Source organism: Peromyscus californicus, unplaced genomic scaffold, assembly GCF_007827085.1.
Source record: "Peromyscus californicus insignis strain IS unplaced genomic scaffold, ASM782708v3 Scaffold_12__1_contigs__length_115047231, whole genome shotgun sequence".
Lineage (NCBI taxonomy): Eukaryota > Metazoa > Chordata > Mammalia > Rodentia > Cricetidae > Peromyscus > Peromyscus californicus.
The window spans coordinates 110,874,870-110,889,591 of NW_026294413.1; the positions used below are offsets into that span (position 1 = coordinate 110,874,870).

The following is a 14,722-nucleotide window of genomic DNA, read 5'->3' on the forward strand; positions in this document are numbered from 1 at the left end:
GAGAGAGAGAGAGAGTGTGTGTGTGTGTGTGTGTGTGTGTGTGTGTGTGTGTGTACGCGCGCGCCAAGAGTGATGTTACAGGCAAACTGGTGAATCCCATCAGTAATCTAAACTAGTTATCTACTACGTGTAACAATCGGTCCCACCAATGGGGCTTCCAACAGCAACCATATGGCAAGCTCACGATACGGGCAAACCAGGATTCTAGAGCAGATTCTCTGAAAGCTGTATTAGCATGAGTACTATCTTCTCCAACAGGGTCTTTGTGTGCAGTCCAGGTGTCACTCAGACTCCTGGTCCTCCTTCCTGGGACTGACGAGGTGGTTTTGCCTTTGGGTTTCTAACAAGGTAACAGTGAAGGAACTGGCTGGGATGTATGACTTGGTCAGAGGTGGCCTTCCAGACTCACTCCAGGTCTGTCAGCATCAGCTGCACCCCAGCCTCTCCACAGAGCTGCCAGACACTTACCATGTGGCTCACAGCTTCCCCCACAATCAGTGACCCAAGAGAACAAGTCTGTGGTTCACCTCACTTCGACCTTATTGAGCATCTTGTAAATTCAAATCAACAAGCTTAGCCCACCTGCAAAGGGAGAATTATATGGACTTCTGAGGAATTACCCAGGGATTTGTGGACATATTTTTAAAGTCTTTTAACCCTCTCTAAGAAAAGTAAAAAAAAAAAATCAAAATATTCTGAACCCATACTTGTTTGTACAGGCTGGTCTACTCAACAGGAGAGTTACAGTCATACAAAAGGATGCGGAATAAGGGCATCTGTACTGGGGGAGATGTTAAGTCTGGTGTTTAACCTGTATGTTATCAATACTTAAAAAAGGACTGGGGCTGCATTTTCTATCCGTGTTATTGTTGGGGTTTTCTTGGACCCAGCATTTCTAAATTACAACCCCTTCCCACTGAGTGAGTACCCGTATCTGAAATGACAGAGAACAGAAACATTCAGATTTGGGAGTTTGGGGTTTGGGAGTATTTGCATAGACTTCAGATAAATGTCTCTAATCTGAGCACCTAAAATCTGAGATGTTCCAACATTCAACACTTTTTGATGCTCAAAATGTCCAGATTTCACTGCATTTAGGATGTTTTGAGATGAGGAAATCCCATATCATTATTTCTACAATCTCATTTCAAAACAAGCCTACAGAATCTGGGGTTTTATGCATACAAGGCTGTGTTCTTACAGATAACCTGCACTGAGGTTACACATTGAGACAGCACAAAGGAGGAAGGGCTGATTAAAAACACGATGCATCTTAATCAAAAGAAGATAGGATTTTAAACAAAATGGAATCCACTTGTTCCTTAGTTTCCAGTGTTCCTGTCTTCAGAGCAGGATGAACTGCCCTGGCCTAGAGTCATTCCCGGAGGATGCTGTCATCGTACGGAACATTCAGCTGCATAAATGCTTATATATTCCAAACTGCCTCGGGCAGCAGATAAACAAGACATCCACAGCACCAGAGGGAGCTCAGAAAGAAACAAGTCAAGAAGTGTCAGTCACACACAAGCCTGGGTCTGCCACCCAGGAAGAACTCCCCTCCAAAGCTGATAAAAACTAACAAGCCTTCAGTCTCACTAACCAGGGAAGCCAACACCTTTTGGGGGTGGGGGGGTGGGGCGGGAGGCTCAGGGGAGATGGCTTGGTCAGTAAAATGCTTCTTGGCACAAGCATGAATGTAGAGGCAGCAGAAACAGGTGAGTCCCTTGGAATCGCTGGCCGGCCGGCCAGCCTACTCAGGGAGTCCCCGGCCAGTGAGAAACCATATCTCAAAACAACAAGAATAAAATTAGTAATAATTTAAAAAAAAAAAGGTCAAGCAAGGTGAGAAATAACACTCAAGGCTGCCCTCTGCATGCACACACACACAATAAAAGGAGAGAAGTAGGATACAGCTCAATAGTAAGTGTGTGTTCACCATGCACCAAGCCTGGGATCTATCCCCTAAACCAGAAAAAAAATACTCATCTGTTTAATGGGTCACATAAGACATCATCTGCCTAGTACACACACATCGTTGTATCTGCACTGTCGTTACAGGGAACCAGGCGTTACTCTGGAAGCTCTTTTTGAATCAGACCCTTTAGTCCTTGTACCAATGCCATGGTACAAGTAGGTGTGTGGTTACTGTTCTATTAATGCTGTGAAATAATTTTACCAGGTGATGGGTAATGCTGCTAAACCTAGCCAGATCCACAATCTCCAAGGCGACAAACATCTGTGTGTGCGACAGAGTCTATAGACGAGGAGAACTGAGGTGGAGTGATCCACTATAAACGTGGGGGGCACCATTCCATGCACTGGGATGCTAGACTGAATAACGAATCTGAGCACTAGCATTCACCTCTCTGCTTCCCAACTTCTGGGGCAATGTGTCCATCTCCCTAAGTTCTTGCTGCCATGACTTCCCCACCGTGAAGGGCTGGACTGCCCAATAGCTGCACAGCAGTGAGAAATGTAACTATGGCAACCACTCACCAGGTATGTGTGACAGACAAGTGGAGCTCCCACCAACCAATGTAACTATTCTACACCATTGTTCCCACACTGCACAAAAGAGCTCTCCAAAGATTAGTCAGGGGGCATTCTGCTCATTTAACCTCCTGGTCAGTGAGTTACCCACACAGTACCACCCAGCTGCCTTTAGAGAACACAAGGTCTTACCTGCCTCAAAACCCTAAAGCATTGCTATCAGGCTGGTTAATGTTCATCTCCTTTGAAACCAATTTTTCTCACACAATAGTCTTCATTTCTGTTACAGCCTCGTACCTTCTATCTCTAGTTTAGTCTTGCTTAAAGTGTTGACTTGTATCTTCAAGTTTAATGAGTTTATTTTAAAAGAAACTTTGTAACACATACATGAATAAAGAACTAGAAACACTGAGTTTAGGTGAAAGAGTACAACAAATCCCACCTACGTGGCCTATGCCTCTTGACAATCAGGACCATTCAAAATGAAGTCTACTGTCTGTGACAAGGGATCTTAACATACTCTTGGAAAAACAAGGAATTTCAACCCAAAGGTTTAAAGATAAACGTTAAGATCTTGATTCCCCGAAGAATCAAACTCAGGAGGCTGCACTGTGATTCTCCTTCCTGCCTGGACCGATGTGCAGACAAGGTATCTTCATTTTCCAAAGCACACGCATTACCCAAGCATTCTCCTCTCCAGTGAACTGGGCACAGTCAGGAGTGCTCAAAAATTGAATGAGAAAATACTCAGCTGAGGAGCAATGTTTAGACTTGCACAAACACAGCCTTTGGCAAAGGAAAAAAAACACATCCTATATGCTACATAAATCTGAGACTAGCTCATCAGAATGACAGCTTTGGAGCTACAAGAATAAAATAATCAGAAGTCTGTGTGATTCACAACAGGTCATGACTCAGTTCCCTTCAAAGCAGGGCTCAGCAAAGATTTCAGACTAGAAGACCCCAGAGGCGGCTGCTGGGCCCAGGACACTGTCTGGGACAGGGAGCACAGCAGAGAAAGGAGGGGACACAACAGGCTCCTCATAGGCTGAGAGCTGTCAACAATTCCCAGGCATCCTTCTAAGCAAGCTGTGTGACCTGAAAAAAAGCTTACCAGTGCCAAGAGGACGGCCAGCAATCCGCAATGTCTAAAGCTCTAATGCCATATACAGGCAGACCATTCCTCACCCAAACCCCTAAATCCAAAATACTCCAAAATCCAAAACTAAGATCCAACATAACACTAATGGAAAACTCCACATCTGACATCATGTTGAAATTTTGTTTCATGCACAAAAATATGTATATTACACTGAATTATTTCTCAGCTATGTACATATGATAGTCATAAAACACAAATTTTACATTTAGACTTGAGTTCATCCCCAAGAAACTCCATTTTATATATATGCTCAAATATTATATAATCTAAAAACATCTGAAATACTATTGATCCCAAGTATTTGGGGTATGAGACACCCAACTAGTCATCGGATGATGATCTTTTCCTGGATGTGACCAAGAAAGGAAGAAGAAGAAGGAAAAACACAAGGCTGTGACCAGGAACCAACAGCAGACTCATCCTTTCATTCTCTGGATGTCATCTAGTACACACAGGCAGTCCAAATCCTTGGGTATCAGAGGACTTACATCCCAGCTAGGGAAATAAGCAACATGACAAACAGTTATTTCAGAGAAATGTGGTAAAATAGCAAACAAAGCTTGAAAATTAAAAGGGTATGATGGAGACGAGGTGGGCAGAACAGAAGCAAAGGTCACATTAGATCCTTGTTTTCAAGGTGGACAAGCTCAAACTGCTGTGGAATCTTGCCAAAGGCACATAAAGCTCCTGATCACGATGGCACACAGCCTCCTATAACCTTCTGCCTGCTTCCAAGAGCTCAGCTGGATATTCTCCTGGGACACTCATTTGCCACTGACATCTGGGTTCTTGCAGGTTTTGGCACCTGCTCAACTCAAGACAAAACATTCCTGTTGCTACCGTTTGCCAGCCTCTGAAGACTGATGGCAACAGAGGTCCAAGTGTGCTGAAGAAGGGAAGTGAATTCAGGACACAAAGAGCATTCATCCCAAATCCAGAGACCAGTCCTACAGTTCCTGGAGATCTCAGTCTCAACAGAGCTGGGTCTCCCTGGGGCAGGTGTCCAGGGCAGCCTCATAATCAGAAGGGCAAAAGCAGCCACCTCAGCTCCACGAGGCTCAATTAGAAAGAACTGTCTTGAAGCTTATTAAATTTATTTCATTTGTAATCACTGAATCTTGAGCAAAAGTAGTTGAGGGACAGAACATAGAGGGAACAAGGGCACAACCAATCCCAAGAAAAGAAAGGTATGTCATTAGTGATGGCACTACTTTTGTCCCAGCATGTGGGAAAGAAAGTTCAAGTCCAGTCTGGTTTGCATGTCCTGAGGTTCAATAAAAATATTTCCACAGTAAACAACACATTAAGACAATGGAGATGTGAGAGCAGGAAACAAGGACATTGAAAGTAAACAATGTCAGTGCTCAGGGAGGTTGGAAATGACCCAGGAGACCCAGGACCAATTAAACAACTAAAACTGGTATTCAAGAATACTAATGATTCTGAGTCCTAATCAAGCCAGAAAACAAAATCAGGTGAACGCTCTCTGTTAGAAAGTTGGATACACTTGGAGAAGAAACCCATGAAAGGGAATTTGTGAAATATTATCACCAAAATGAAAACCACTGGTGTCATGTAATTGCCACTGGTACTTCAGACAGTGTGTCCCCTTCACCCTCAGATCTACTCATCCTACATGTCTGTCTGTACACGGCATTCCCAAAGATACTCACACGTGAATTGGGATTGTGGAGGACTCTTCTTGCTAACCCCTGAGAGCAAAGCCACAGCCCACCATCTCACCTTTTGCATCCAATCAGAAAAGATCAGGAAACACGAACTCAGAAAAGGAAAACTTATAAATGACATCTACCATCACAGTGACGCACACAAAATGTGCAGCCACTGATGAGCATGCTTACAGTAATTAAGTACTTCCTGGGAAAGGCAGCTAGCAACCCTTCTTGTGTAAGAAGAGATTCAATGATAACATTGATCTAATCCATCTTTTCAAGTACCTATGATGTTGCCTGGCACTATTCTAGGATCAGATGTCACAAAAGGGAATAAAAGCGGTACAGTGCCTATGACCTTATCTCAACCTACACCATGGAACTCTAGCTACACAGAACTCAGAAGAGGAAGGCAAGTATCAGAAAGGTGGGCCTACCCACCTACCAACAGAGCCCCAAACACATGAAGCAAAGGTGGACAAGAATTCTACCTTTATCTCTTAAGCTTATCAAGACTTGATGACAGCTAGGCATAGTGCCTCAGGCCTTTAATCCCAGCACTTAGGAGGCGCAGGCAGGACGATCTCGATGAGTTCAAGGCTAGCCTGGCCTACATAGCAAGTCAGAAAAAGAAAGAAAGAAAGAGAGTGAGAGAGAGAGAGAAAAAAGAGAGAAGAAAAGAAAGAAAAAACCTTGGTCACATGTCATGTATTAGGGACTCTACAGATATCATAAAAAGACATAAAGAGGGGCTGGAGAGATGGTTCAGCGGTTAAGAGGACTGGTTGTTCTTCCAGAAGACCCAGGTTCAATTCCCAGCACCCACATGGCTGCCCATAACCATCTGTAACTCCAGTTCCAGGGGATCTGATACCTTCACACCAATGCATATAAAAATTAAATGTTATCCGGGCGCTGGTGGCGCACGCCTTTAATCCCAGCACTTGGGAGGCAGAGCCAGGCGGATCTCTGTGAGTTCGAGGCCAGCCTGGTCTCCAAAGCGAGTTCCAGGAAAGGCGCAAAGCTACACAGAGAAACCCTGTCTCGAAAAAAACCCCCCCAAAAAAATTAAATGTTTTAAAAAGTCATAAAGAACAACTCCACTCTCTAGAGTAATTCCCACTTCCCATGTCCTGCACTAGACTCCCATGAGGACATCCAAGACCATCAGGACAAGGAGGACAGGACACCACCCAATAACTTTTGTTCCTTACTGGCCAGGCTTGCTCCTTTACAGTTTTCCTGGTTTAGCAAGGCACCAATGCTGTGCTGTTCTCAGCAGGTTCCTGCTCCTGCTGCTGACTTCATTCTCACGCAAACACACTGGAGCTGGCTCTTACACTAGACGCCTTTTTCCCAGGAGAGCAGAAAAAGTTAAAAGGCAAGGGGGTGCCACAAAGGAGCAAAAGGCAGCAAAATGAACCCCAACAAAGCAAAGACAGAGTTCTAAATAGAGATCCATGGGGCTTCAAGTCTGTTCTTCCCTGGGTACCTGAACATGATATGGTGAAAACCAAAGCATCGTTTATCAATACTGGAAACAGTAAATGTCCATCCACAAACAGGAAAATAGATGTCGATCCATTAATTGAAGATTAACGATGAGGAAGGGAGCAGGATACTGTCAGAAAGGGAACCTTAAAGAAATGGGGAACTCTGGGCTGACAAAATGGCTTACAGGCAAAAAACACTTGGCTCCAAGTCTGACAACTTAAATGTGAACCCTGGGACTCACATACATGGTGAGGGAAGAACTAACTCCCACAGGCTTACCCACAATAAATACACCATTTAAAATATATTTTATATATATATATATGAGGGGTGCACCTGGAGAGATGGCTCAGTGTTTAAGAGCACAAACTGTTCTTCCAGAGGACCCAAACTCACTTCCCAACACTCAGGCAGCTCATAACCAGCTTCAGGGGACCTAACTCCTTGGGCCTCCAAGAACACCTGTGTTCATGTGCACATATACAAACAACACAATTAAAATTTTTTAAAAAATAAGGCTAGGTGTGGTGTTGCACACCTTTAATCTCAGCGCTTGGGAAGCAGAGGCAGGCAGAGCTCTAGTTTAAGGCCACCCTGGTCTACAAAATGAGTTCCAGGACAGTGAGGATTATATAGAGAGACCCTGTCTCCAAAAGGGGAGGGGAGAGGGGAAAAGAGTAAAGAAAGAATGAAAAAATACTAATAAAAACAAATATTTTAAAAAGAAGGACTAGGAAAAGCTCAGCGTGAAGTGAAGCGTGAAGTGAAAATGCAGACTGCAGACCACTGTGGACACGATGCAGAACGTCCGCACGTAAGTACAAACAAAGTTACAATCACACACAGCACATTGTCAGGTCACAGGATAATACTCCTCTTCACTGGGGGGTGATTTTAAAACATGTATCTCTTTTGGTCCCTGCTTTTCCAAAGCTGCCTTTCCAATCTTTTATGCACAGTTCGTTTTCCCTATCCATGAACTCCACTTAATCCGATGCAACCAACCACAGATGCAGAAAACTTGGTAAAAACAGAAAATTGGGCCTGTGATGAATAAAGACTCTTTCCCTTGTCACTACCTATTAAACAACACAGAGTAACTATTTCTCTAGACTGACGTGGTGATCTAGGGATGGCTAGAAGGTATACAAGAGGATGGTTATGCTATATGTTAAAAAAAAAAAAAAAGAATACAATATGGACTTTCTGGAAGCAGTGCCCAACAGATTCCAAGGCCTACATCTTCCAGTAACTGCTCTATAATGAAATGTTGGCTAGTAGACCTTCCGGCCTCCATAATACGGAGTGGCCACGTGGGTCATCGGGTTCCCCAACACAATAATTGATAGGGATTCCGCAGCTCCTGCAGCTGTCCCTTTGCTCAGGAACAAATGATAAGTGAATACTTCTGGAGCCATTCTCAACTAGGGGTCACCTGCCCTACAGAAGAACAGGAGAGCCTGCTGAATACAGTGCTGTTGTGTGACAAAACTGTCCCTGGGGAGACACAACACACACATTTGCTTCACCCAGATAGGGAACAGATACCACCAACATTCGAATCGGTGAACCAATGACTTTTATTGGGGTGACTTACAGGAACACGGGTGAGGGGTTACTTATAGGAGCAAAGATGACTCACAGACAGCTGTACCACCAAAGCCCACCCCAGCATGGGTGACATCCCACAAAGCTGAGAACCTGGAGTAGACTGCACAGCTTATGGACAACTCAACAGGCTGGAGAGTGTCCTCCAAGAGACTGTTGTTCTAAACCTCATCTGAGCAACCAGGCAGGTTTCTGTTTCTTCTTGGCAGCTAGTTTGATCTCAAGCGTCTTTGCAGATTGGTTTGTCTGAGAATCATCTTTGCAGCTTTTACTGTTTACTATGGCAGAGAGGGGCCTGGTAAATCTGGTCAGTTTCAGGAACTTCCTGAAGCTATTTTGAGTTGTTTACCTACCACCCCCCGCAGGATAGCTCATTCAGTAGAGCATAAGACTGGAGTTGTTTACCTTCCAGTTTAAGGAGACTCCCTGCAGGATGAAATGTTTCAATCTTGAAGCAAACTGTTAGACTGCAGTACATACACCCAAAATATTCCAGGCACCTTGATGTGTTCACAGTGTTCAAGTTCAACTTCGGAGCTTACAAACCCAGGGAAGGTCAATTCCAATCTGACCTGTTAACCTTGCCAGGACACAGCTCGCCCAGGAGCCGAGCCCAGTGTCTGGCTTCATCAGGCTTGTCCACTATGACATCCTAACAGCAAGTACAGGAGTGTATTAACAATGGGACAAAAAAAATGACAAACTTTAGTGTGCTAAAGGGGCTTAATTTCTGGTGCTGAGACTGAAAACCAATACTAAGAAGTTAATCGACTAGACCCCACCAAGACACCAGATGGCCTGGGAAGCATTTGGGGATTTTTTTTTTTTTTAAGCTTACAGCCAACATACCCATCTGGTAGCATATAGAAATTATGTTTTTCCTGAGATGGGAGAGAAGGAGAGGGAAAGAGAGAATATATCTAAATCCACCCATATAATTGAGGTTGATAAATAGGGTTCTGAAAGTGTAGGCAGAGAGGAAAGAAATAATAAACACACAGAGAGATAAAAGCATAATTTATCGAACCATTAGAGTCAGCAGCGTCATATAAACTTTTTACTAGACAATTCCATGGCAAAAAATATAGGTTCAAATTGCTGAATCACTGTTCAGATGTAAATAGGATTCCTAAAACTTTTATGGGTTGTTAAAATTAGTTTACAACATAAAGTAAACAAGAAAAGCCAGCCATAAAGCCAAACTGCGGGGGAAAAACCCTTCCAAACACAGCATCTTCCCGGAGTCACACAACCCAAAGCTTCTAGAAATGATCGTGTTGATCAATGTCAACAGCAAACATAGCTATGTGTGATGATAAAAATGTTCATTTAATCTGATTAAATGTTCACTCTAGTGTTGGAAACACATTTACTTCATGGAGAAAAAGGTTGCTAATGAGAGGTGCATGCGCTCAAACACGGCCATCTTCCACACTCAGTCTTCACCCAAGATCCTCTGCATTGGCTCACGAAAGCTACAAATGTATCCAATGGTTGGATGAGAATTGCATGCTAATAAAGGCAGGTGCCAATTTCCCTTCTCCTGACAGGCTCAAGCATTCATGAGTCTTTTCTTTGGTTTGTCTGTTTTTTGGTTTTTGGGTTGTTGTTTTTTTTTTTGCATCTCAATAGTTTATAGTTTAGTGCAGAACTCTCCACTATGCTTTTTGAACATGAGTCTTACTTCACAAAAACCTTGTATTACGTATTTCCATCGCTAATACTGGTGTGTGGTAACTGGATTCAGTAATGTTCAGCGGGCATCTGATATTTTCAAGATTACAGGACATGGAGCCTCCATTCTTAATTGGCTTCCTTGACCCAGTTTTGTGATCTTTATATGTTAGAAGATAGTTTCTCAGCAGCATGCCCCCATGGCATACTTAGACTCTGCATTTGTATAGGGACAAAATAAATTAAAACAGCCGGGTGGTGGTGGCGCATGCCTTTAATCCCAGCACTCAGGAGGCAGAGGCAGGTGGATCTCTGTGAGTTCGAGGCCATCCTGGTCTACAAAGCGAGTTCCAGAAAAGGTGCAAAGCTACACAGAGAAACCCTGTCTCGAAAAACAAACAAACAAATAAATAAATTTAAAAAAAAAACAGAATTCTTCACTGTCTTAGTTAGGGTTTTTATTGCTGCAACAAAACACCATGACCAAAAGCAAGTTGGGAAGGAAAGGGTTTTTCAGCTTGTACTTCCACATTGTTGTTTATCACCAAAGGAAGTCAGGACAGGAACTCAGGCAGGGCAGGAACATGGAGGCAGGAGCTGATGCAGATGCCATGGAGGATGCTGCTTACTGGCTTGCTCATCATGGCTTGCTCAACCTGCTTTCTTACAGAACCCAGGACCACTAGACCCAGGATGGCACCACCCACAATGGGCTGGGCCCTCTCCCACTGGTCACTAATTGAGAAAATGCCTAACAGCTGGGTCTCATGGACTAATTTCCTCAACTGAGACTCCTTCCTCTCTGATGACTCACAAAACCAGCCAGTACGTTCATTTTGGAAAGACCAGAAAAATGAAAACCAGAGCAAAGTGAGAAACCAGAGGTGTTCCATATTGTTTAGTTAGCAACACTCACAATACACTTACTATAATTTTCAAGCTACCATTTGTAAAAGGTTGCCTGATGAGATAGGGTCTCACTCTGTGCCACGGGCTGGTAATGAATTTGCTCTCAATTCCCTGCCTCCATTTCCCAAGTGCTGGGCCAAACCCAGCATAAAAGGAACTCTTCACTGTTCGGGTCTGGCAAGCCAAACAGCACATGGTGATAGAACAGACTTCAGGATGTAAGAAAAGGTCCAAACTCCAAACCTAGGCTCTACCAGTTCCATGCCCTCATCAGTCATGGCACCGTGGGCAAATACCGAAAACGTCCCTACCTGCCAGTCTATCTACCAATATGACATTCTCTTCATCTAGACAGTATGACAACTCACTTCTAAGGGAGCCACCACAGGCACACACAAAGCACTCTGCCCTTCCTCAGCACAGCAAAGCTGCCTGCCATTCCACAGAACTCGAAGCCAGATGCTGCCAATATGAGGGTATCATGAGGTTGGGTTGACAGGACGTGATCTGGCCTCAAGGGTTGCTACCTCAAAAATGGTATTACAGTTTTCACAAAGGCAACTTCTCATGTGCTGAAATCAGACAGTTCCAAGGGCCATTTTATCTTTAGACATGTTACTGATAGAGCTATCCAGTATGAGTCTGGACATGGGAAGGGAGCTGTGTGTAAGCACAAAATGACTGACATCAGATATCCAGGAAACCCCAAGAGTAAACACTCATATAATCTGATCCATACTTATGCCTGGCAGAATGGCATTTTTGTGAACATTCAGTATAAATATGGCCTTGAGGTCAGAGACCCTTTGACTTTGCCAGCCTGCCTGTGTGTGCCTATACCTAACTAGATGCTGCCCATACCTGTCTGCCTAGTAGCCTTTGCCTGGAGTGAATACAGTAGGTCTCTTGACATTTGCCACGAAAGGCAGCCCTTACCTCAGAAGCATGCAGCAGTGTGGTACCATGTTGGAAGCAAAGGGCAGCCTTCACCAAATAACCACAGCCACTGACATGTTGACCTTAAACACAAGCCTCCAGAGTTGCAAGAAACAAATTGCTATTGTTAAAAACTTAGTTGTATCAGGTGTTCTCTTAAAGCAGCAGGAACAGCATGATGCGTCCAAAGTAGCCCCTTGGTTATGTTTAACGTTGGCAATCTAATCACCTATTAAAGTGCACACGTTTTTATAACTGTCCTGTTTATGGCTTTTTTAAACAGGGTCTCCCTGTGTTGAAATCACTACTTGGCCTGGGCCAATCTCAAACTCTCAATCCTCCTGCTTCATCTCATGAGTGCTGGAATCATAATAGGTATGCACCCCCAAGCCTGGCAATACTTAACCTTAAGATTTGTTAAGGCATTTTAAGGAAAAGTCATTCATGCTTTGTTCTTTCATGTCATGAATTGCTTCAGCATGTGTGAGTCTTTATATTGGCACTATACTAACCAGGCCCCACCACCATCTTACTCCTCCTGTGTGGATGCTGAATACATCAGGAACACAGAAGACACTCTCACAGTGAACATAATGTTCAGCCCCTCTCCTCAGGAGTCTTCAGGTGCCAATCAAAGGAATGTTTAAGGAGTGAGTGTTCTGCAGGCAAGAGACAAAGGTGTAGGCACTCCCCGAGTGCATTAGCCAGGGAGCTGCTTCCACCCAACACCTTTCATTTAGTGGTTTCTAACGAGTGATTTTGGATCAAGATGGAAGAACTGAACAATCTGAAGGCGGGTAATTCTGTAACAAAGTTCTGTCACTGGCTGGTTTTCATTCCTCTTTCTTGTGATGAACATGCAGACCCTGATAGGAACAAGTTAACTGTCATGTCCTTGGAGACTGGGATTGTGCCTGAACACATGAAGGAATTCAATGAAAGAACATTTAACTTCTTTGAGGGTAGTGGGGGGAATCCATGAAACTAGGGGTCCACCTGAAATGCAGTTCTGAGACCCTGTAAGTGGAACCAAACAGCATCCACAGTTAACATTAATTTCTTCTCCAGCATAGTCCACTAGCCTGACAATAGTTCCTCTGTTATGATATTCCCAGGTGATCACATGCAGGGTTCCTTTATACAAACACCGAGTCCCGCTTACGAAGTTGTGAAATACTTTGGGAATTCAGGTATGATAAAAGCAAGAGGGAAAACAACAGAAGCTCACAAACGGTTCCAAGAACGTGCAAGTCAGTCATCAGGCTCTCCTGGGCCCACAGAGCCACAGTGAGAGTCACTTTACCAGGGAACATCTCCAGGCACTGAGGACACCCAACATTAAGGGCTGCCTTACCAATCGAATGATACTAGCTCCATAGGCAGCCAGGCTGGAGTTTCTAACTCTGCCCCTTACTGAGCTGAATGTATCTAAACTAGTTAATTACATACCTCGTGAATCCACTTTCTTCTCTAGAGAAATAACAACATCAGACCTCCACTGAGGAGTCGTTAAGAAATTAGACAGTATGCACAAGGTGTTGAGTACAAAACTAAGCAGGTTTGAAAGCCACAATTACTGTTTTGAGAAAACTGATCCAGACAAAGCAGTAAAAGAGACAAAATGAAAGACAAGGAGACCTGTTCATAAACTGCCAATTCAATGGTCACATGCCTTCGGAATGGCAGCTTCCTATAAAGGGAGAAACAGGCTTAGCATATGACCTAGCAATTCTACTCAAGAGTATCTATCTCAGATAAATGAAAATTTAAATTGACTCCAAAGCCTATACAAAATGTTTCTAGCAGCTCTGTAAGCACCCCAATTAGAAAAAAACTAATGTCCTTCAAAAGCTTAGATTAGAAGTGAGGAGAGCTGCAGCTGTAAAGGAGAGACATGGGGTCTTTGTGGTTTCTCCTGATGTGGTGGAGGATGGATGCATGGATCTAAAACTACATCTGTATAGAAACAGCATGGACACATGTGTGCACATAGTGAACTAATGAAATCCCAACCAAGTCTGTGACTGTTGATTTCCAGGTTCTGATATTATACTGAAATTACATCAATGAGGTGTTCGGTCAGCAATGACTTCCAGCACAAACCCAATGGGGGAACGGTGTCCAACTGAAGTATTTCTGGATGTGCAATTCCACTGTGAGTTTCGGAGGAACAGGGTGAGTTCAATAAAGAGTCAGACAATGAGGAACTGAGAAATGGTGCAATGGTTAATAACACTGGCTGCTCTTTCAGAGGGCCCAGGTTGGATTCCTCCAGGAATCTGATGTCATCTTCTAGTCCTCATGGGCACCAGGCACTCACATGATGCACAGACAAACATGTATGAAAACATGCACATAAAGTAAAATTAAGTCTTGGCTCAACCATTAAAAGCACTTGTCATTCGTGCAGAGGACCCAGGTTCAGTTTCCAACATCCCATGGCAGCTACTGATCATCTGTAACTCCAGTTCCAAAGGATCCAATGCCCTTTTTTGACCTCCACAGGCAATGTTTGCACACGATGCACAGATATACATACAGAAAATACACCCACACACATAAAAAAAATAAATCATTTTTTAAATAATAAAATGAACCAGGCATAGTGGCACACACCTTTAATCCCAGCACTCAGAAAGCAGGAGCAGGCAGATCTCTGTGAGTTCACTAGACTAGCCTAGTCTACAGAGTGAATTCCAGCACAGCCAGAACTACACACTAAGACCCTGCCTGGAACAGTAATAATAAAATTATCTGCTTCACAGAACAAGAATAA

General features: G+C 43.7%; 1 protein-coding gene across 2 annotated transcripts in view; it reads right to left on the bottom strand.

Moving 5' to 3' along the window:
• The window catches only part of Ptprg (protein tyrosine phosphatase receptor type G), a 703,625-nt gene that overhangs the window by 599,835 nt on the left and 89,068 nt on the right, over positions 1–14,722 (bottom strand). The gene's annotated exons all lie outside the window — the stretch shown is intronic.